This window comes from Dermacentor andersoni, chromosome 5, assembly GCF_023375885.2.
Source record: "Dermacentor andersoni chromosome 5, qqDerAnde1_hic_scaffold, whole genome shotgun sequence".
Taxonomy (NCBI): domain Eukaryota; kingdom Metazoa; phylum Arthropoda; class Arachnida; order Ixodida; family Ixodidae; genus Dermacentor; species Dermacentor andersoni.
In genome coordinates this window covers 157,302,037-157,327,127 of record NC_092818.1, presented here as the reverse complement: position 1 = coordinate 157,327,127, position 25,091 = coordinate 157,302,037, and the positions used below count along the sequence as shown (strand labels likewise).

The 25,091-nt window shown below is 44.9% G+C and overlaps 1 protein-coding gene and 1 non-coding gene across 3 annotated transcripts in view; one reads left to right on the top strand and one right to left on the bottom strand.

Moving 5' to 3' along the window:
- Positions 1–25,091, top strand: part of LOC126531446 (thrombospondin type-1 domain-containing protein 7B-like) — an 834,929-nt gene that overhangs the window by 277,959 nt on the left and 531,879 nt on the right. The gene's annotated exons all lie outside the window — the stretch shown is intronic.
- On the bottom strand, positions 3,603–3,675 carry TRNAT-CGU (transfer RNA threonine (anticodon CGU)). The gene has a single exon. It is a non-coding gene; the product is annotated as a tRNA-Thr (tRNA).

Genomic DNA, 25,091 nt, shown 5'->3' with positions numbered 1-25,091 from the left:
GGATCGGCTCTTTCTAGTCGATACACTGGAATTATGCCTTATATTGCAATACTGATTACCGCACTTGCCTGTTAATAAACCTCTTCATTATTTTATGATTTTCGTTCGAATGAGTCGTGTGGCATTTTGGTAAAGGTAAAGAAAAAAGGGTGTAAATGTTTCAAGCAATATTAAATGTGGTTTCCCTGCCACCTATTCATCCAGTGGAGAAGAAATTGAGGCCACATAGTCGGCTTTTAGATAACTTGTGGTGTCTTTCAAAGCAGTTGGCCTTGTAGCGTCCATCTTTAACAACGACGTCTCAAGAAGCTCCTTTTCTTGATAAAGCTGAAAAAAAAAATTGTGAGCCATTTCACTCTGTGAAGGTGGTTGATCAGCGAAGCTGTTTAGCACACGTCACGGAGGTGACACGTAAGTTTGAACAAAGGTACAAACTCATTTAATTTATTGTCTTGATCGGCGGTCATTATTTCACTCGCAGCTCCAATCACATTCTTTGATAATGTCAAATCGATGCTCGTACGCCACTGGGTGGTCGCTTGGGCCGGATCGGTGTGGCATCGCAAGGGATATGTCTGCAACACGGAACGCGTAAACAGTTTCCTTTTCGGTAATGACACATCCACATTGAGATCCCCGACAACGACAACAGGGATAGTGTTATCGCAGATAATTCAGGCAAAGTGAGTAGCCATGAACCTTACTGTATTATGAATAATTCATTGCTTTTGTTGCTTGCTCATGGGGGTATGAGCCATTGATGATGACAGTTTTCAACATGCTGTTCTGTATGTTGTATGTGTGATTAGGAAGAATGTAAGCACTGTACGCTTCACACTGCTGGGTGCTTGTAGCCTCCGCTTTACGGCGCTATGAGCCATTGAATATTTTACTTGCTTACGGGAGCATGAATGCTTACGGGGCTATGAGCCATTGATGATGATAATTCTGGTTTACGGAGAAGAAAAATGCATGGAACCCAAGCCATATACAGCCTCGCTGTAAACAGACAAAAGCGGACAACAAAGCGCACCACGATGGCATATACAGCGAAAACCGACCCCGGTCTGACAAGCCATGAAACAGTGGAACAGACACAGGGTGCCTCTTTCCCTCCACTGTCGTTCCCATCAAATCCTTGGCGAGATGGCTCTCTCGAGTGAGCTCGTGGATGCACCTGGTGATTGTCTCACCGATGTATTCTCGGCTCTGCTCGAAGTGAGTGCTGGAATCCCCACTGCCCCATTAGCTTGCCTCTTCAGCGGCGTGTTGATGCATCGCTGTCGTCTCTCCCTGGTACTTTTTGTCCTCCCCGAAGAGCAGACAAGCGTCGCGCTCTCTCCGGTGGGAGTCGCCAGCCTGCTCTTTCCGTTATTTTTCGTTGAGTCTATGTTCATGTAGTTGCACATTTTCAAATCAAGCTGCCGTGCGAGTTATTGTCGTTGTTCTTGTGTAGTCACGTGACCGGTCACTTCTATGTGCGAACGCGAAACGGCGTGCTTGTTTGCTCTAATGTGCAAATATACGTGCATCCGAATACACGCGTTGCAAAACAATCCCTCGCTTTCTTCAAACCTACTGCAGTTGTAGGCCGCATTCGTGCGGAGAGAAAGTTGTATCTCTGTTGAAAAATAAAAGAAGAAAAAAAAGGAGAAAATTTGAATTGGCCGCTCAAACGCCTCGATGCACTTTTCTCTCTTGGATGCCACATCGGAAATTCGAGATTTAACAAAAGCAGCGATACAAAGAAAGGCAGGAAGAAGAGCACAACTTGCAATCTGGAGCGAAATACAGTATAAAAAACCTTTGGTGGCGGATGTTGTTGGTCCCCGAGGAGGAAGGAGCGACTTCAGCAGAGGAGGCGGCAGCGGTGGGTAATTGACGAGCCTAGATGGCGGCCAGGAATGTTTCTCTTCAGCCCACGGTACCAAATGACGACGCGGTGTATGGTTCCCCAGTGTATCCTCTACGCTAGCTTCGATGGCTGTTTTGCCGTTTTTCTTGCTGTGTTCGTCATTTCGTGCTTCGCTTGCCCTTCCTGCGGCACCGGATTGACTGCGACTCGGTGATTGGCGCAAGCATCAAAGGTATGTGCAGAGTATACCACATAGCGAGATACCAGAGGCGCGGGCCTTCTGCTCCGTCGGCATAGGAGAACCCCTTGAGCGTCTTTCGGCAGACTGCCACCTTGGAAGGAGATGTCAATGTGCGCTTCGTTGGCGGTTGGTTTTTGAAACAAAACAACCTCACGAGAAATACTTGGAGCGCACGTTATGCGGCCCACATTGCGCGACTTCCAGAGAGTTCGGAGGGTGACCACGTTTCGTAGACTGGACACAGTGACTGGTGCGGTGAGTAAGTGAAAGCTGCAGCTTCTTTGACTATATTAAGTCTAAACAGCGCAGTTGGATAAAAGCTCGATGAAGCGATAGGGCCTGTGCGCACACGATGTGACAAAAACAGAATAAATCGCCTAAATGAATAAGCTCTGCAGAGAATTGGGTTGCCCAGTGTCAACAGGGCGACAATAGCTGATGCAAGTGGATGGATGAGCATAATGCTGTGCTGACGTGTCTGCACTAACATTTTGCGTCTCTTTGAGGCGCATAAATGTTTGGAGACGGGCAAACAAAGCGAAAGGATATGTCTTACGTGATTTCTCGTGTGCGCGCCTGGTGCAACATTTTTGCCCGGAAGACGAGCCTGCTATTTACAGGTATGCAAGCCGACTGTCTAGGAGACGGCACCTGTTGTGCATGGCACTAGCTCCCTGTAGGTAACAGATGGTGCTCATCCTTCCGTGCGCACCTTGTGAATGGTGGCCAGCACTTCATTCTGTTTTGCCCTACAGTGGTCACGGCGCGTGCTGAAACTTTCAATGCGGGCATCACAGGCTTCGAATCATGTGTCTTCTATAATGCGCGTACTAGCTCAACACGTACTCTTGCGTTTTGTTGAGCAAACTTGTTTATATTCGTGCCTGTATAGTCGGTTGACGGGGAGTCGCATCCAAGCCATTGCATGTTTTACGCCATTTGTCACGTTTATTGAAAAAAAAAAAAAGAATGGGGGAAAAAGGGCGGGGTGGGGGAGAGGGAGGCGCACAGAACGCAGGATGGAGAACATGTAACACTGTAGACGAAATAATCGCTGCACCCGCAAATACGTTTTATTAAGAAAGCTGCTCTATATATATACACGCACCAGCGCTGTACCGTGCGACCGAGAATTGCGCTTTGTAACAAAAAAGAAAAATCTTGCAACATTCATGTCTACATAATGTAAGCTTTGGCACCTATTTTGCTGGCGTGCCACGTATACGTAAATTGGCGGTTATTGAGTAAGATTTATGGATGGATGTTATACGTACTTTTAGTGGCGTGTTTTGTGTTACAAAAGGCCTCGATGATTTTCTTTGAGCGTGTGCAGACACACACACACACACACACACACAATATATATATATATATATAATATAGTCATTTCATAAGAAGCCAACAAACACTGACACCAAGGACAACATAGGGGAAATTACTTGTGCTTAATAAATGAAATAAAGAAACTATAAATTAATGGAAAATAAAGTGGATGAAAAAACAACTTGCCGCAGGTGGGAACCGAACCCACAACCTTCGCATTACGCGTGCGATGCTCTACCAATTGAGCTACCGCGGCGCTGTTTCCCCATCCACTTTCTTGGGTATTTATGCCACTTTCTTGTGTATTTAGAAGAACCCTGGGTTGTGGGTTCGGTTCCCACCTGCGGCAAGTTGTTTTTTCACAGGGAACATTATTTGTACTTATTAATTGAATTGATGCACCGATAAAAATGCCAATAGAAATGAATGAAAAAATAATTGGTCGCAGGTAGGATACGAACCCATGTCTTCCAATTACGCCTGCGATGCTCTTAGCAACTGAGCTACCACGGTGCCGTTTTGCCATCCACTTGCCAGGGTTAGTTCTAGTGGATAAACATAATTCAGAAAGAGTATAAATGATTATATACGTATTAATTACTATTTACTATTTATTGTATACAATTATTTATACATTACAATTATTAAATGATTAATTAATCAACTTCTCAAATATTGTAGTCAGATGAAAAGTGTAAATGAGGAAATTGTAGAGCAACATGAAAAACTCCCCATACAGCTTTCTGTTGCTCAATACGTGCTACATGAAGTGGAAGAACGCCCGTGGCCCATGCGTTGTGGACATGTTAAAGAACCCCAGGTGGTCAAAATTAATCGGTAGTCCCCCACTACAGCGTGCCTCATGATCAAATCGTCGTTTTTCGCTCGCAAAACCCCGTAATTCATTCAATACGTGCTACTTAAAATTGTTCTTCCGAGCGTGAAAGAAGCCCGCGAATACAGGCAAAATGACATGAGCGGCCAGTAGCACAGCAACTACTGGTATGACGTGGCACTGGTAATATATTACCAGTGCCATGCCATACCAGTAGTTGCCGTGCTCCTGGCCGCTCATGGCACCTAGCCATTCCACAGCTCTGTGGAATTGCTATTTTTAAGTGGATCGTTCGACCATGTGCATTTCTTTTCGACTATGTATACATTTTGTCGTTCTCAACCGGCACGAATTCCTAGCATCCGCGGCGTTGGGTGGCCTGGCACCATTCTTTTCTTTTTCAGTGCTCCCGTTACGTGTGCGTACAGGTTTAGCAGCGCTTGCACAAATTCGTGAAACTTAGTGAACATGTACAACGATTTCTCCAGCGCGAGAACTCCGCAAATGAGAAATGCGCTTTCTATCCTTGTGTTTAAACGAACGACAGCTCCAAAGAAAAAAAAAAACAAAGAGGAAAAAAAAGATCAAGCTCGTCCACGTGTCGGCTCGGCACGTTGTTAACGCCCTCCGAAACACGAGACGCTTCGAGACGGAACGCCATTCGTCTCACTTTCCTGTTAAGGCGAGCGGAAGCCCGACTCCTTTTCCAACCAGGCCTCGCGACCACGGTGAATTGTAGGGCGTGTCAAACTCGGGCCATGAGTTATGGCAGGGGCCGACCACGCGTCGGCGGCCGGCCGTGGGGTCGGGTGCGCAAGAAAGTGTCGCGTGACTACGCCACCGTAATCACGCTGCCAGTACAGCGACAGCTAGTGCAGTGACACATGGAAGGGGCTTATAGCTGGTAATTCATTTTTTTTTAATGTACGGATCAACGACATACCGTGTACAGGAAAGAGGACGTGTAATCCGTACTCTTCTTAGGCCGTTCATTGCCCTTAAGCTATAAGAATTTATTTATGAAGAGTGTAGACTCGGTGTTGTTCTGTACGATAATCTATGCGTTAGCGCGAATGCCAGTGCCTACAATTTGAGGCTTGAGCTGGCTGCCTGAGAAAAATGAAATAAATATGTGCAGATCTTACACACTGGTGGAAGAAGAGGAATGGGGCGTTGCTTACTGCAGGCGGATCTAGCTCTGCAAAAAGTAGCCTGCAACTGCTCCGCCTGAAAACCACCTATCAAACGTGCTACGGTCTGAAACACTTCGCAGTCTAGCTAATAACGCTATGTATCAAAAACATGTTGACACGGAGCGAAATACGTGGCACGTTTTTCAAATCACGAAAACCCACAGACTGTACTCGGCTTGCAATTTACTGAAATATTAGAACGCCATACGCCACCGTGGTCGTATGAGTGCGTGTATTGTCAACTTGACATCCCGCATGTTCATATATGCACTGGTGGAATCAGAGTTGCGCAACGCATGTTGAATTAGGTGGTTATCCGCACCGTTTAGGGATCCGCAAAGAGTTACCAGATGGACAAACGTGTTAGAGTAAGGCGAGCAGTTGGGTGTGTGACGTGTGCTAGTGTGCGACTGAACTGAACTGAACTGAACTTTATTTGCAACAATGTTGCAGGTGACCAGGCGAAAAAGTAAACAAGCAGCTTGAGAGGCTCTCGCCATCCTGCACACACGTAGGCATATTGGTATTTAACGACAAAAAAAAAATTAAAACATTACAAGCTTATACAGTGTTGAGTACAGTGGACTCTATATTGCACAAACAGCGAATCTGGCACCTAATTTCGTAAGGCCTGGTTTGTACTTCACCGTTATTTAATGCATGCGTCAGTTGCAGACCACTGTAGTAAGTGACAATGGCCAAGCTGGTGTCATGTGCCCAGGCTCCAAACTGCCGGTTTAGATTGTCCCGAGAGCACGCCGGGAACCCCTCACGTCCAGCGCAGAAGGGCTCTTCATCGACGCAGGCAAACCAACGCGAAGCAGCTCGTCTCCCAGGCCATGTATAGAAAATCAATTACCGCTTAGGCAACAGGTGCGACCGCTTGTATTCTTTCTCGTTTTTCTCCAGGGTAGCTTGCTCTCACATTCGCTTGGGAGACAGAGAGAGAAACATCTCTCTGACGCAGGTACATGCATTGTCACGGTGGGTCAACAAACATTGTACACATAAATGAGGACTCGGAAAGGAAAATGAGAATGAAGTTTGGGCGTTATTGGCTGGGATGCAATAAATAGCAACGGTTGCCAAAAGGAAAAGCAGCCGTCACCAAGACAGCTGGCAGGATGTTATGACCCTGGGGAAAGGGGTGGTGGGAAACCGTGCTTTATGTAGAGCGCGTAGGCGAGCATCGCCACTATTGAGCCTTGTTATGCAAGCACTACTCGTGTTGTAGTGTAATCGGACGAACACCGCATAGAGAGTGATGCCTTAGGGATTTTTAAGTACGTGACAGGCTCTTCTGTGGGACAATCAGATTGTATGCAAATTGGCATGTAACTGGAACTTCTGTTCGCAGTCTTTGAAGTCGTTGTAAATAGTTTTCCTTTTTATCGTTCCCTATATACTGTTTCTAATAAACAGTTCACCCCTTCTAGTTAACGTTCCCGTATCGCCTCTGATAATGCGACGATGCGACGTCCACCAACCCTCCAATCTGCCATCACCATGATAACCACCAGCGAGGCGAACAACTGAAAGGGAGAGAAAGAACAGTTAGGGTTACTCCAACACATACTGTCTCGAGTGTGCATTATTAACTTTTTTCTGTTTTTATTATTATTTTTTAATAATATATTGTGTTTCTATGGTTGCCAAACGAAAGCGCGTGCTACGAATACTAATGCGAAGCAGGTCGTGGTACGACAGGCGTAGTTTCTTGCATGTCTCTTTTTTTCTTGAGGTTGCCAACAGTATACTGCTAAAGTAAGTTTCCGTATACCTCACTAGAAAGCGTGAATGTCTTGATTGGATGACTAAAGAGCTGCCTAATAAGTAAATAATATGTTTTCTTCAAACTATCGGTAATCACCGAAATTTGTTTTGAAGTTGTGTGAGAGCCACGAAGTTTTCGGCGCAATAAAACGCCTTATCAAGAGCAACATTTATAGACAGCTATGTATCTTGAACCAATCCTGTCAAAACTCTTGACGGAATTCTTATAGGTATACGAAACCTGCTTTTTAAAATGTTTTATAAGTTCTGGCAAAAATGCACTAATTTTAAAAGAAGTGTCATGTTTGCACGTAGCTCAGTTCACGAGCCACACTTCAACAGTGCTGCACATTCTAGAAGAGAGTACGTAATACAATTATTACGCCGCAGTATATCACTAAGTGAGGAAGTTGATTGTTTCCTTACTGCGCTGCTTGGACGGGCAATAAATCATTCCACTTTATCTTTCTGCGCGGTCTGAATCAGTTCGGAGCGTGGCACACTTTTGCGAATAATGCCAAGGCAAATTATGATTACTTTGGCAATAACGGCACTTTCAAAATTTCGCCTGAAGGCACATTTTCGTGACACATATTGGTCGCGGTGATCAATCTACTGCAGGAAGATATGAGCGCAGGCACTGAGCTCTTTTGAAGGTGTAGTCGACGATTTAGAAATCCCGACCTGTCAATATATGGCGTTTCACCTAAATCCGCGCTTCTCGTTTCCGGCATTCGTGCAAAGTGAACGAAACCTCTCAACTTCTCCATTAGGCAGCCGCCAAAGGTATATTGTTCCTTTTACAGCCGCGTGCTCATTTTCGGCGATGAAAGTAAGGACGAAGAAGATTGCAGTCATTCATAATGGATTGAAATGGCATTCCCTCTTTCATTTAGTGACCATTTGGACTTATTGCCTTAAGATTGCTTTAAGCAGGGCGAAAGGAAGAAACTAAAGCTTGAAACACGAGTCAATATCTCGTATCTGAGAGCAATTTTCGCAGCGACAGCTTAATATTCCGCAAGGCCCATTACGGTGTAGGCCTTAATTTTTTTCAGATAGAAAATTCCTATTTTTTTCCTTGATTACTATTTGTTTCCATGGCAGTTGAGCGTATAGCTAGCCATTATAACCATCGTATTGATTTCGTCGTGGAACTTTCCCAGTTTCGCCCAAGAAGCAAAACGAAGTATGAGGCCATAAAAATGTCAAACTTCCAGGCTGAAGGCCTAAATAAGCATTAGAGCATTTGCTGCTTAACTTTCAGTTAAATTCGTTATAAATTTCCAAATAAATTTTCAGAAAGTGGTCGGAGGGCTTCTTCTTTGAGGACTGCCTGCCACACAATCAAAAAGTAATATATATATATATATATATATATATATATATATATATATATATATATAGATGTAAACTTACCTTGGAAGTCTCCCCTTGAGTTTCTCTAAAGGGCCCAAAGCGTTCGAGGTGCTTAATGTGCTCTCAAACTACAGCTAAAAAGCAAGAAGTTATCTTGAATTGCGCAAGTCACAACTTACGTCGAACGCCATGCATTACTGAAACAATAAAAAACTGCAGTAATCTAATACTAATCTCATTTTCTGTTGTTTTTTCGACGGCCTATTTAGCGTCATATTAATTGTACGCATGCTTTTTAGTCGCCCGCATGTTCAATAGGGTTTCGACTGGGGCTAGCTGTATGACATCGTTGTGATTACTGCGCTTTAATGTTACGCAAAGGACGAGAGACTGACACGTGTGTGTCAGTCTCTTTTCGTCTTTTGTGTAACATTAAGGCGCAGTAAACAGAACGATCACCCACAAGACTTTGTAAAATACAAGGTCGTAGAAAAAGATTATATATATTATTTTATTACTGCAGCGTAAAAAGGGTAGCCACCCTCACTATAAAGTGACTAAACGTTGTTCTTTTTCATTCGCTTCAACAAACAAATAAGAAGACACTAACTATGGCTATAACTCATTACGTAGTGTCGCTCACTGAGGAAATAAAAGCTCTGGCGGGCAAAATTCCTACACCCGAGGCTTGTTTGGCCACTCAGACAGTGCCTGAAATAATGCATCTGGGCCCGCACCTGAGTTCCGAAAAGTCTCGACACCTAGGACATAAATAAGAAAGGAAATCGTGTCGCCATGTCTTGCCGCTCCCACCTTCGTTCGTAATCCCGTCTAATGGCACGAAAATACGCCAGCCAAGTTATCGCCCCCATCTAATTCGTGGGCGTACGCTTCGCGATAGCCCTCCGTATACGGTCGACGACGTGAGTGATTTCGCTAATGACGTCGCTCTCACGCTGTGCAGCGCCCGGTCCAACGGCTCGAGTTTCGTCGCCGCGGAGGCTACAGTCTCGTGGCGCGCGTTTTTCCTCCGGGGCAGTGAGACCGGAAAGGACCGGAGAGTTGCCTCGACGAGGTGTATAGCCTGTTTTCTCCTACCGGATCACGGGACATCATCCGGGGATCTGTGTGCTGCGTGGCTCCACGGAGAGTGATCACGCACCTTTCCGCTTTTATCGTTTCGCCCGGTACCACCGCCTCGGCGGTCTGAGAGGCGTGTGTTTCGGCGTAGCGGTCCGCTCCGGATGTGAGGTCGAGTATTAGCTGCGGGGAAGTGCGTACGGGGACCCTCCAACGCTAGCGGACGCAACTCTTCATTGTTCAAGCATTGATAGCAGTTCGCGTTAGGAATGAAGTCCTGGAGGATAGCATTCGGTCAACAGGCTAGTGCTTATTATATTGTTTCCTATTAATAGATCGGCGTCCTTGTACATGATGCGCACTTTTCTCAGTTCATCGTTAACGAGTATATGAATCTTGTGTCCAGAAAAGGAGGCTAACTGCAATTGGATTCCTTTTTTCTTTGTTACATTAATGTTACACCAAGAAGTAAAAACAAAGGCATGTAATTTCACATTGCCTATTTATATCTTCCAACTTCAGCAATGTAACTCCTACATTGCTGGCTTCGTCTAACAAACGAAAGGAAGTACCTTTACGCACTTCTACTCCCCCCCCCCCCCCTTTTTTTTTGCGCACACATGATACAATAAGCTTCTACGTTTTCTAGCGACGCGACTGCAACTGGTTAGCTAGCGCTATGCAGCAATACACCTGAAGACACGTCTGTTGAAATTTATTATTATTATTATTATTATTATTATTATTATATTAAAACAGAAGATACACGCACACAAAGGGAAATAGAGAAGTAGCAGGCTGTCAACTCCCACCGAGAGGGCTATAATGCCTGCCCTTTCTTTAGGAAGGAGACATTGAAAAGGAAGTTGAAGGTAAGAAGAGGGTGTTAAGAATGGCCGTACGGGGTGGCAACGTGCCAGCTTTCAGCCCGCTGCACGTGTTCCAAGCCCACCAGACGGGGCGCCCTTCGGAGAACTGCGAAGAGCCGGCAGCCACGTGGCACGCGATCAACTCAGGAAATTGGTACTTGGCCGAGCCATCCGGGACAAAGCAGAGTTCTACGAAGCCCTCTGACGTCGGCACTGAAAGCTGGGCGGTACCGAGAACTGTCCGGCCTTTTCACCTGTGTGTGAGTGCAACACGAACATTTCCGTCCACGGGGCCCTCGAACGTGTCAGCCTTTGTGTGTGTAGGCTCGAACGTGTGTGCCTTTGTGTGTGTGAGCCATACTGCGGGGCGGCGGCAAGTTTACAATGATTGGACGAACATTCCCGACCATTCGTGCTCCGTCCACGCCGAACGATGACGTCGAACTATGACGTCAAGCGGAGAGCTTATAAGCAGCGTTTGCCGGCTGCTAGAGTGTGCTCGTGTCGTGCTCGTTGTCGGGAGCTGAGTGCTCTGTCATACTAGAAATGTACTAGTGAGCTGTGTGCTCGTAAGCTGTTCGCTGTATGTTAGTCTTGCGGGCTCCATATGGGAGTCGCGCTAGACTGCCAATGTATCTTGCTTAAACTGTTCATATGTAAATAAATCCTGTTCACCGAGTTCCTGTCTACGACCTTCATTCCCTTCAAATGGTGGCAGCGGCGAGATAGTCCGACGACTCCAATATCTGGTTGACAGAGGTAGGACCGTCCGACAAATCTGACAAGGGGCAGTAAGGAAGAAAGAAACAGCAAAGTGACAGGCCACAAAGGTGAATGTAAAGCAAGGCATACAGTCACCAAGTAGGAGTAGGAATGCGTTGCTGCTCAGCTTAAAGTCACAACCACCGGGATGTGTTTACGGGCAGAGGGGTGCAATGAAGGAGTAATAAAACGCTCTAAAGAGTGCATGAGACTGAGGGACCAGGGAAATTGGTTCCGCTTATAGAGCATTGCACGAATACAAGACCAATCAACCATGAGGATGGTGCTCCGTTTAAGCGATTTCCGTTATCTGCATTCCGCTGTATGTATATATATATATATATATATATATATATATATATATATATATATATATATATATATATATATATATATATATATATATATATATATATATATATATATATATAAGGAGTACGTATATACAGTTTAGAAGGGAGGATAACACATACGAAAAATGCGTGTTTACTATCTTACGTTTCGGTCATGGCACGGCCTTCGTTGAAGTAAAAAAAACGACAGTCAGTTTAGCATACACCAAAGAGAGTGAAGGGGAAAACCTGCGCGATGAAGAGACATTCGTTAAATTATTGACATTCTTCTTCGAACGCGTTGTTATTTCTTATTACTTGTTTTCTCGCACCAAAGGTCGTGGGTTGAATGCCTTAATTCACGCTACTTTAATTAATTATGCTTTAATTAGCTTCGCCCTAATTAGCACTAAAATTCGTGGGTTCGACACCCACCAAAGGTCGAGGGTGTGACAGCCACCAAGGGTCGTGGGTTCCAGTGCCTTAATTTTCTCTATATTAATTAATAGTACTTAATTCAATTCGCCTTAACACCAAACGTCGTGCGTCCGACTTCCACATAAGCTCGAGAGTAAGACTCCCACCGAAGGTCGTAGGTTCGAGTGCCTGAATTAACTCTATCTCAATTCACCTTGCCTTCTTCTTGTTTTGCATAATAAGCGGCATCGGAGCCAGCTGTATAGAACACGACGACGAACGGGCGAGCAGTGGCGCGAGCAGTGTCTGGGCGTGGTGAGCTCACATGGCTTTCTGTACCACACGTCACGTTTTCCAGACCATCAAGGATATGAGCCACTTAAGGTTTACGCCTTAAAAACTGAAAAAAAAAAATATCGACATCGCTTCTCCGTGACTCATCGCAACCACTCTTGTGTTGTGTTCTCCTGTCCATGTGTTAATTCCTGTTTCAAAAAAGAACTTCTACTTTACCTATTTTTGTTGGTTTGGTTCGTCTGGAGTCACTTCTCCTTCCCACGTGTTCTTTCGCATTCTGGCGCTTAGAAAACGAACATGTTCTGTTGTCCCGTTCACTCTGTTGATGGCCGGGCCACCGGCCGAAACATAAGTAAAATAATAGTATTTCTATTGATGTTAAACGTGCAAGTATTTCTTTCACGATTATTTCTTCGGTTTCAGCGAGCGCTTCTTTTCGACTATACTTCCCCCCCTTCCCCACCACCACACACACACACACACACACACACGCAGACAAACGCGCACGCGCACGGATGCACACGAATTGAGCTTTTTTAGAATGATGGAATGCGCGATGACCGGCTGTCCCTCTCAATCCTAGGATTCATTCATCGTGCGCGAGAAAAAGTTATTCTTCCTCGTCGCAGGTATAATGAGATTTGTATCGTGGTTCCTAAACATTCAGCCAGAATAGCACAATGCCCTTGCCGATTTTTCAACCTTAGATAGCGCTGTACTGCTTATTTTTGCGACGTGCCTATCTTTACTCTCACGGATAGTGCCGGAAAAAAGCTTTTATGCCATCATTCACAGCAAGCGTAACGAAAACTGCTCTTTGTGCGCTCCTCCTTGCCGTGTTCAAGGATTCGCTGTGCTTACTCAAGCATTGGGCGCCACGCGCGCTTAGGCCGTTTCGCAAGTAACGAGATTTCGATCCAGAGCGTCTCGTTGCGCCTACCTCGAATTCACCTGTACCTGCCTCAGAAACGCCAAGCCCTATACTGAAGCCGCGGTCGCCGTTGGTGCGAAAGAGCATGTGAATATTGCACGAAGTCGTACCACTTGGAACCCGTCTCTATTTTAGTGCTCCCTGAACGCGTTCTTCACCGGACTTCGTTGTGCAGCTGTTATGCGATTCTTAGGCTTAGCTGAGGCGGCACGGTTAGAGAAGGGGCTGCTGAAACGTGTGAGCGCAATAAAAGTGGCCGTTCAACATGTGCGGAATCTTTTTGTCTTAGTTCAGCCGGCTGTGTTCAAGTCTTAGCCCACAGTTTTGGCGTTTACCTAAGCTATGCTAAACTTAATTTCAACGCCTGCTGTGAACGCGTGAACACATGAAAGTGGTCAGGCTACAATTCCCAGCAATTTCTTTTTGTGGAAAATTGTATTTGGCATTACGTATTTGGCATTACTATATGGAGTGTCGGTGGTGCTGATGGAGAGCTTGAGGCTAGGCTGCAGCAGGTGGTAACGCTTACGGAGGAGTATCTGGGTCTCATGGGGCTCAAGTGCTCCACTAAAAAGTCGGAGTTGTTGATCTTCAAATCTAAGAAGCTAGGTCGTAGGCCGAGGGGCTGGGTACCGGATGTTGAGCCTTGCATTAGAATTCATACTAGGGAAGGGTCGGTGACACCCAAAGTTGAAGCAATCAGGGTCCTGTGTTTTGTACTTGAAGCAAACGGATCGAACATTAGAACCATTCAGCGTATTACCAAGAAGACGGAGGAGGCCATAAGACTTATAAGAAGGATCTCTAATAGGCATAGGGGTTTAGGAGAAGAAGGTGCGATGCGCTTAGTTCACGCATTTATTATGTGTCATTTCTCGTATGTGGCAGCTATGCTAAATTGGTATAGGGGGGAGAAAAATAAATTGGAAGCATTAATCAGAAAAGCCATCAAGGCTGCGCTTGGTCTGCCTATGACTACGTCAAACGATATGTTGTTACAAGTGGGTTTGCATAATACTTTAGATGAAATTGCTGAGGCTCAACGTACCGCACAGAGGGAGCGGTTGCTAGGTACACCAGCGGGTAGGTATATTTTAGAGTCAATTGAAGAATCGGTGGCTGTGTCGCACGATAGGGCGCCCCTACACGAGTTGAACGTGAACCTTAGGGCAAATATCATGGTTGGTCCGTTTCCGCGGAATGTGCACCCCGTGCACAATGTAGGGAGGCGGCTCGCGAGAGCTAGGGCTTTGTTGCGAGAGGCAAAGGATCAGGAGGAACAGTCTGCGTTTGTTGACGCCGCATGGATTAATGGTAAAAATGCTTATTCGGTGGTGGTGGTAGATGGCAAAGGGAGCGTTAGAAATGCTGCTTCCATTTATACCAAAGATCCGGTGGTTGCTGAACAAGTGGCTATTGCTCTAGCACTAATTGATTCAAGAAGAGTTTTGGTGTTTAGCGACTCGCGATCTGCGATTACAGCCTTCTCGAGAGGACTTGTTGCGAAACAGGCTAACAGACTGCTACAGGGTAGGGATATCACTTCGCATACAGTTACTTGGTTCCCGGCGCACATGGGGACAGTGGAGGGAGCCCCGCGTAACCTCAACGAGGTGGCGCACAGGGAGGCACGAGGATTAGTGTGCCGTGTACTCCCTAAAGGGGCTGTATCTCCCGCTCCTGAGTACAGGGACCAACTGTTAACCTACAACGAAATCACCAAGCACTATTACTTAGGGCGCAGGGAATTCCCACTGCCACATCCTAAATTAAATAGGCCGCAGGTGGTTACATTAAGGCTTCTGCAGACACGAACGTACCCTAACCCGGTCATCATGAATAAAATTAATCCGGACTGCGGGGTTTCAGTCTATTGTAGTAAGTGTGGGGGTTTGCTCGATTTACAACACATGCTGTGGCACTGCTTAGCGTTGGCCGGTGATGGTTCTCGAGGTGAACAGTGCTGCACAATGCTGCACAGTGAAGTGCTGGCGGACCAACTCAGGGCTGTCCGGAGGGCCCGTGTGATGGCAGAGGGGCTCGGCCTCTCTGTACCGACGTGGGAGCGGCCCGCATCAGTCCCAGACTGATCCCTCAGGACCTAAATAAAGTTCTTCATACCATACCATACCATTACGTGGGAACGGTTCGTATGTATACGAAGTGCCCCAACTAACGTTAGCCAAGCTCTTAAAAATAAAATGTAGAACATACGAGGACGTAACCAATAGTATTCTGTCAGCAGTGACGTACAGCACCAGGAGGATATTTTTTTTCATAATTGAACTATCGATAATTTGATGTAATTAATTGACTAACTTTTAAATTACTGAATTGATGGCGCGAATGCCGATAGAAAAGTGATATTAGATCAATTTAAAATCTCCGATTTAGTTATTTCTTTAGGGTGCAGTGTCTAACCTAACTGTTTTTTCCACGTTATAAAGAAATCGCGGTCCCAGGCGTTACTTGGAAGAATTAACTCTGCTCAATGCCTCACTCGGCAGCCTCGTCAAAGTGGCGAAGCATCGGCATTGGCGTTGGTCACTGCGAGCTGCCTTTTCCGTGTGAAGCGCGAAGCCAATGCAGTGAGCAGGCGGAACTGAGGAGGAGGACAAAGGCACTGAGCAGAGTTAATTCTCCCGAGTAATGCCTGGAACCGCTAGAGTAGCGGCGCGCGAACGAGTAATCACGAGGCTATTTTCATATTTTGCACGTTTCCTTTATAACGCGGAAAAAAAAAACAATTACGTGAGGCATAACACACTGAAAACAACCGAATCGGGTGTCTTAAAAACAATTATTAATTTTCTATCAAAATTAGCACCCTCGATTCGGTAATACAAAAGTTCGTGAATTAAACTCATCTAATTATACATCGTTTAATCATGAACAGAAATTGTCCTGGGGCGGTACGTCACTGCCGACAGAATACCATTGGCTGCGTCCTCGGTTATTCTATACTTTATTTTTACGAGCTTGGCTAACGATGGAATAACCTGTATATATATTCCATGTCATTTGCGCACCACTATTTCCCATTGCTCTGTCACTGCTTTATCAGTGAGCCCCAGCTTTGTCAGGCACAACAAAGTCGAAAGTAAGTATCTTCGCCATTAAAACATGACGAGGTGTACGTCAGTGTGTGCGTTTGTGTGCTATCACGTAACGTTTCTTTTTTCGAAAACATAAAATGTTCAGCGCACTTTAGACTCGCCCTTTGGATTCGCTTGTCGAACTGCTTATTATACTTGAAGACGTTTATCCTGCTTGCTATAAAAAACCGGTGTGTGTCTTATGTTCCCGCGTTGCTCAACCGATGACTGTCCTATGTACAACCAAGGATGTTGACCTTTATCAGGAGGCATTCAGCCTTTCTCTTTTTGTGTTGCATCTCGCAGGCGTGTTCCATACAAGCCTTGAATAAATTAAAATTGTACTCACTACGCACTTGATAACATTGACAGCTAACATCGTGGTTTCCTGAGGGACTTCGAAATATCAATCGCCGTGTGCACAAATTCTGTTTGACTCAAAGGCCTTGCTCGATGCCGTTATGTGGCCGCTGCACTGGCCATTGGCCACTACGCTATAGCCACTGCAATGAAATAGCCATAGCGCCCTAACAATGCTGCTTCGTGATTTATATGATATGAATTTAGAACTTTCAGATAGGTGCATAAAGTGCATGGTTGCAAGATTTCTTGGTTATGGATAACTGAAGAATTTTCTTGTAGCTGAATCACTACTACAATTGGGATAGTGTTGGACATGTATGCTGAAAGCTGTATCTCAGTTCTCTGAGGTTATATCTGACGAAAAAGAAAAAAGAAATTAAAACACGCTCCTGTTTTAGTTGTTCCTTCTCCGTTGCTTAGTGTTCCTCAACCATGTACACGAAGTCTGATAGCAACAAATACGAACCTACCAAGTGCGAACATTTGACAGCTCCATAATGCTCACTCTAAAGAAAGACAAACTACACAAGTCCGCATACCAACTAAAGTAGTGTTTTAAACTTTTTACTCGTAGCCATATAGCCAAAACAAATTTTGCTACCATCACTCCGAGTACGTACCCAGTTGCTCAGTCGTTACCATTACAAAACATAATGGGTTATGAAAATTTGTTCGGTACTGTATTACGACCATGTAGTTACCTCGTCTCGACCGCTATCCGCCTCATTTCAGGCAATCGATCATAAGATGTAAGCATTAAAATGACGGCTGTCGACGCCGTGAACCAGAAATCTGCTCTTGCGCCTTTGTTATTGCAGAATCGCCTAGTGTCTGCGACGGTGTAGTAGACGCCCAGAAACTGCCAATACAAAACTATGAGGCGAAACTTAGCAGTCTTTCTCCTTCGTTCTCGTAGCCTTGGAACTAAGAGGGCCACAACCTTGAACGCTGTCTGATGCAAAGTCCTGCGAGAGTGCTCGTTAACTACAAGCTTTCTCCCCTAGGGCTCTTCGCGTTGGCCTGCACGGTTGATAGCGGTTCATTTTAGACCGGGGAGGGCTTGTTTTGTTACGTGCTTGGGCGTCTCTGTATTGACCGCTCGCCAGAATGTCCCCGCTCCCCTTCTACACGTTTCCCTCTAATCTTATATCTCTATCGCGTCTTCGGGCAAGTGCACTTTCATCTCCATTCTCGAAAGCGGCCTTGGAAACACCCGCTTAATGAAAGATAGCGGGGGGTTCGCTAAAGGGTATTCCTCTCCTGCCGACCGCACAATCACCACCGTCCTCCTTTCACAGCATGCCCTACGCGCCAGTTTATTTCTGTCTTTCCCTTTATTTACGTACCCTATCGCTAATGGCTCGCATGTGTGTGGCTAGCGGTTAGCCTGATAGCGTTGCAGCCTTTCGTTGTCTGCGCCTCGGCTGCTCGTGGTTTAGACGGTGCCCAGCACCGGAGCTCATAAGCGATTCACCAACGGGTTCAACTCGGGATCTATTTCGCCCCGCTTCCCCTACTGCCCCTTCTTGAGATTCTTTCGTCAGCACGATAGCTCATACGCCGTAAAATGCCATAACCGTTATTACCTGGGTAATAAGGTATGCACCCTCGGAGCCTGGTCGGTAAGGAATACTTATGGTTAAGGTTAACGAAAAGGCTGTAGGTTCCTATCGAGCACAGGTCTCGTAGGCTACGTAATTACTTCTCTCCTCTGTTACCCGCCCCCCTCCCCTGTTTTTCTCAGTTCCAGCTCAGGCTAAGCTGAATCTTAAAGGAAACAAGGCCGCGGAAGATAGCAGTAGGCAGTAGCAGGACGCCTGCCTGCCTGCTTACTACACTCTTGTAATCAAGACAGGTGATCTCACGTTCTAAGGTCAACAGATAGCAAAGCTCTGCAGGGAAGAGAGTTTTGAGCGTAGTTTAAGTTGTAAGCGCTGTACTGTGCTTCTCTGCAGATGCAGATGTGAGATAACTGGCGCAATTGTGAAGCAGAGAAAGCTGGGAGTCCCGCGAAGAAACACGTGAATTAATTAGGTTCTGTCGATTGCAGGGTATACGAAGAAACCTATAGAAGCAAGTGGCAGTGCGATTCCTTTTGTGAATAGAAACGGATGGTCGGGAAACGAGAGCATGCGCACGATTTATTCAATTATGAAAATTTTCCTTATCGCATATTGTGAACGCGTGGTGAAGGATGTTCGCGAGTAAGGCGAGGCATTGGTGATCCAGTATAATTTCACGGCAGGAGACTTCGATGTCAGGGATGTTGGACTAGAGACTTTAGACATAACGGAAATCAGGGGCGCGATAACATAAGGACGTTTCATTTTGATTTTATTCTGCTTTTGCAATTAACCGTCCGCGATTGGTCAAATATTTCGGGCCACGCTCTCTTCGCCTGGAAAGTTATCGAGTTATCCAACCGGGAAAGTTATGCATCTCAAGATGACGTGCGCACCCTGGAAATTCATAATGATGCTAAACAAAATAATAATGAAAAATGTTTCCGATACTTTATGACTTCGTCGCAATTAGCCCTTCGCTATAGCAAAAAAAAAAAAAAAGATATCGCCCCGCTTTTTTCACTTGTCTATCACGGGACGTCATGAAACAGCAAAGACTCACTACATCAAGTGACGTGTACGCACTAATCGTGCATTATTATCTCGAATGAAAGGAATTTTTTAAATAGCCGGAGATGGCACCGTTACGAAAGAAATAGAAGATGGCTACCCACACACGTCGCTGGCTGTTCAGAACCGCCACCAAAAATTTTGCCCGGCGACGCGTTTAGTGTTCTGAATGTGTTCTATTTCGAGGTCACTTTCGTCTACTTGACAAGACTCTGCGGTAACTGCCTGATAAATTAGGCAAGAAACTCATAACATGATCGAGCGATAGCGGTGCCTTGTCGAACGGATGGCGTTGTACGTGGTGGGCTGGCGCGTGATGAGCTGGCTTACATGAAGCCGTGCCACCGCCATCGCCTAAATCGGCAAGTTGGTTGTATGGATGATAAAAAAATTAATAGGATTTAATGAAATAAATCCTTACAAGATACAGCCCGTGACTTCAATGTGAGGCTGGAGAATCCCGTCTCTAATGGTAGAACCAAGAAGGCAAGCTAGTATATTGTATGCATTTTCTTTCATTCGTTTTCTACGTAATTTATGTAACCTCTACATTCAACACTCACTTTAATGATACTCGTATGAATATCGTATGAATACTGTTTCGTAGCAATATTTTGAACTTATAAACCGGAAAAGCTTCCTCGACAGCGGTCCCGCGCTCAAACGCTCTCTCCTGTAGAGAGTGCTCCACTGTATGAACACTGCAAATAAGGTGAAGCTTTCTTAGGCAGCAGATCTAGGATTAAAGGCAGATCATCAGTGTTGCTGTGCGAACCCTTGTGGTAGGTGTTCTCTTATGATCATACGTGATTATTGGGTATGCGTCATATGGGCCATATGAGGTTTTCTGATAATGAATGGATATTATCCGTGCAAGTTTTAACCCTATAGTTATTGAAAGCACGTGCACCCATGGTGAAGTATCGCGAGAAAATATGAATGGTAGTTTGTCTGCATATTCAGTCTATAAGGGAATATATATATATATATATATATATATATATATATATATATATATATATATAGAGAGAGAGAGAGAGAGAGAGAGAGAGAAACTTCTGATAATTGAAAGGCAGGGAATAAATTCACATACCATTTGCATGCTGGCCGGTCTCTAATTGGCTAAGCTGTCTGATCACCACTATTAGGGTATCTCCGACCTTGGAGTACTTCACAACATTTACTGAATTGTCCTTACTAGCGTCCTTTGGTAACTGTTTTTATTGTGCAGCGTTACTGATGTTTGCACACTTCGTCTCGCCCAAGTGCCGCGCTATTTTAAGACGTACCGCTCGCATTGTGTGCATCAGTAATGTAGCGCACCTGTAGACACCTTGTCTTCACTTGTTTTCAGGAGTACCAGATCTATCGTATCAAATGCATGTATGAAGTACCTCCTGCAAATAGGCCGAGACAGACGGCGAGACTTGTTAGAAACGAAATCAAAATCAGGGCAACATTATTTCTGATGAACCTTCGTTAAAAGCCGATAGGTCTTATGTAAAGCTTTGTTGTGGAGTGCATTTTTTAAAGCTTGCGGAAAGTATCCGCATCTTTCTAAACCACCGAAGAAGATAGGGTTGGAACCATTGACGTCATCCGTGACTACTGTTGTGGATATTGCACTTGTACTACTCGATGACGACTGTGGCTCACGTTCACGAAGCGAAGAGCGTACGTTCATTTATTATTTTTTGCAAGAAATAACCGCAAGGACTAACCATAACCAAGAGAGCTCGAGACGCTTTGTGAAGAACAAGATGCTTCTGATAACATAAAAAAAGAGAGAAATGATACTGTCGCCACACTTAAGTAAATGGGTTTTGAAAGAAGTGGTGTAAGTTTACATGCAATGCAAGGGGACCATTCGAGACATGTTGCAAGCATAAAGATTTCAAGATCTTCGAGTTACCATCCTCTCCAGCGTTCGTAAACTTCGCCAAACCTTTAACTTTGGGCAGATGGACACTAGGCTGTATCTTTTTATAGCTATACAGCTATAACTATAGCACACATCAATTACCCAAGAGCTAGCTCCCGATCAATGATTTGCCGGTTTGAGCACATCAGTGCGTTCTCTCCGGAGAACGGTGGCAATCGCAGCCGGTTCGTTGGAAGTGCTACCTGCCAACCACCCAGAGATACTCGGGGAACTAATCTTGGTAATGGTTTCGGAATACCAAAAAAAAAAAATATGTCCTGCAACGAGAAAATGATACAAAGTGCGACTGCAGCTGTTCGGGGCATGCACCATGCTTGCTATAGCAGAGCCCAAAAGGCACAGCCCCAAAAGAAGGCACACAGATACACATCACGGGCCCTTGTGATGTGTGCCCACGTGCCCATCTTTCCTTGAGGCTGTGCCCTGGCGTTAAGTTGTCTTTTATGCAAGCACGAACTTGCGCAACAATGTCCTTCGCCAAGCAGAATCGGCATTCATGAATCCTCAGTTCAATATGAAGTCGTGACAGGTAGCTTGGTCCGCTGCAACATTTAGATAAACAGTTACTTAATAAACGCATAGTGATCAAAGTGTAACTTTTGACGTAAGATGACGTGTTCTAGCGATTCATAAGCTTTTTGTATGCGTATCATTCTCTTTATTTATCTGACTATAGTTTGAAAAAATTAAATATGGACTTCCAAGAACGGGAACCAATAGCATAGGAGGCAAGTATCTCGGTCAAATAAGTAAGTTAGCAATGATAATGATACGTCTCTTTAGCGCTTTCATCGCCCTGAAAGTTCTGTCCTTTCTGTATATATTGCAACCGGGAGAAATACGATTCCTACATAGCTTCGTTTCATGGCGATGCTATATTTTTTCAAGTCAGCTGAGGCAAACACAGACATACGCGGTGTTTATACAGGCTCGTTTTTTTTTTTGCTGCACCAAATTTTAAAAAATTGCCTGTAGAGGATAGCGCAATTCTTACCACTGATCTAAATTACGCAATGAGGCGGCCATTGCTACTACTAGAAATCAGAATGCCTAATAAATGATTAAGGTAATTAAGCTAACTAACTTTTTAATTAGTTACTCTATTTGCGGCACATATATCAATCTACGAATTATATGCAGTGAGTTGGCAAAGCCTATCCACTTAGAACAAACTTCTCAGGACTGCACCAGTTTAGAGATGATAATTTTCAAAATGTCAGATGAAATGCATTTGCGTTCCAGTTAATGTTTTCAAGAAACCGTTGTTTCATGCATTGAAGCACCGAACTGGAACACCAATGCATTTTGGCTGGCACTACGAAAATTATCTTGGAACTGGTGCCGTCCAGAGACTTCGTTTACAAGTGGATACGCCTTGCGAACTCACTAGCATTCTCATTCGTAGATTAAGATATGCGCCATATAATAATGGATTAAAATGTCGATTAACGTATTTATGTTAATATTTATTTATTCAATTATGCATTTTGATTTCTCTGACGTAATGGCTGCTTCGTCGGGTAACTTAGATCGACGGTTAGAATTCTGCTGTCTGCCTTAGGCAAAAATTTGGTGCTGTTAAAGAAAGAAAAAACACCTCGTACAGCGCGCTATAGCTTTTGGCAGCCCCCGCGCACGCTGACGCGTGACCGACACAAAACGCAAGTATGTAAAACCTCAATGGCGCTTGAGCCCTCAGCGTTGGGCCATGCCTAGTACCCGGTCGAGCGCTCCAAGCATGAACGCTTGCTAGCGAGGGAGATTTATCGTGCAAGCAATCCGCTGGTGACTGCGTCGTGGCCCACAAAGCGCGGAGTCAAAGGCCATGGCATCTCTTTCGAAACCATCATTAGGGGGCCAACCACCCAGTTGGCAGGCGTGGCGGGTTCGCGCTTTGAAGGCTCTTCCTTGCTTGTTTTGCTCTGTTTGAGTTTGGCCAACCATTGCCACTCGTCTATTTTTTTTTTCTATATAAAAAATAACTTCCGGATCCATTACTTTCTTGTAAAGCTGAGGTGACAATCTTTCTGGCATCAGAAGCGACACCCCTGAAAAGAAAGTATTTATGCGCCCTATTCTATTTTTTGTTTCCAAAGCTAGGGGATAATTTATGAAATACGCAAGGAATCTTTAAGGCTCGTAAGGACTTTCTACAAGAAAAAGAGATTGAAGACTTTGCGACATATAAAAGAAGGCTTCTAACTTTGGGGGCGATGTGACAAATCTCCTTTAACTGTGCTTGTTTGGAACGATAACGTGAAAAAGAAAGGTTCGGCTTAGAAATGTGGCACGTAAGGCTGACGAGGAGCAAAAGTATATACGCCACACTTTCACTAGAAAACATCATACTGTGTGAAACATGATATCCGTTTTTAAATATAGGTGGTTGAAGAGAGATTATCTGGGATCATGTCGTGAGTGTGCAATCTTGAAACGGTTGGAGTTGAAAGGTTGAGAGAGCGCGTATAACCGGGCGTAATCGATATACTGAGGGAATCAAAGTAGAGGACGACAGGGAAGTTGACGGCAAATATCCCACGAACCACTTGCGTGCAGGGCTCGCGGCGCTGTTGAATGCACAGTACGACGAGGAAAATGTTAGGCAATTCTCACTCTACACTTGATGCACATAATTTGTTTTTATGGCACGCTTAAGTATAAAAACTTTGAAGCGAGATAGTAAGGTGGGCGAGTTGGTTAGAATTCTCAGCGCCCGTACTCTCACGCTTATTTTTTTTGTCCGTGTCCCTTTGCACTGTTCGCAAAAGAACGATAAAAACTTTCGTTATTTCTTAACTTCATTTCTTTTCTTTGTGCGCCCCTCCTTCAGAGCCGCAGAAAAAACTTCGCTCTCGAAGAAACAGCGTGATTCACCACATCGAAAGGCATTTGACAGAAAGCACGTACTATTTTTTTTTTTTACTCTGAACAATCTGGCGTTCAAATGCGGGTAAGAACGCAAAAAAAAATTCTGGTTTCCGATCCGCGATTTCCCGCTTTTGCTTGCTACACATCAGAAATGTCTGAAAAGTAAATCCTTGGTGCTTTTGAAAGATGACTTTTACGTTAGTGAGAGTACTCTTTATTTATTTATTTATTTATTTATTTATTTATTTATTTATTTATTTATTGATGAAGGGTAGCCATTTATTATATCAAGTGTTATAGCTTAAGGTTTTGATTTACTTGTGACAAGTAACACCGTACCTTTCCAATAAAGGGTCTTGCATAGAAAAGCAGCGACAACTCACGTGTTGGCACCTTTACGTAACATAGTAGTAGGGAGGGTGCAAAATCAGCAGGGAGGGTGCACCCTCCTCTAATAGTAGAGAAGGGTCAAAAAGTATCACAGCAGTTCGTAGAGGTTTCCTACATTTGTACATGCCCTTAAAAGGTTTAAGCAGGACGGTTCACATTGGGCTTCTTCGATTACGCAACACCGGAATGCCCGCAAACCGTCCGTGGCTTCCGGTCTAACTAGCCCTGACAGAACGGCACGCCACGGTCACGTAATCCAGCTGTCGGGAACTGTTCGCGGTTTCACTCGAACGCACCGTAACCGGAAGTCATTCTCCGAGCTGCCATTATCTGCTCGTAGGTACTCGTAGATAGAGCCACTGCGAAGCATTGTGGCCTAGGATGCAGCCATGTCACTGACGCAACCATAACCTTTGCATAGTGCAATCGCAGCCTGAGCGCATAGTGCGTGCTCGCAAGGCGCAGTTTACGTCATGCTCTTGCTCTTGGTGTTACGTAACCGCTGTATTTAAGCTTTATGATTGCCTGCGAAA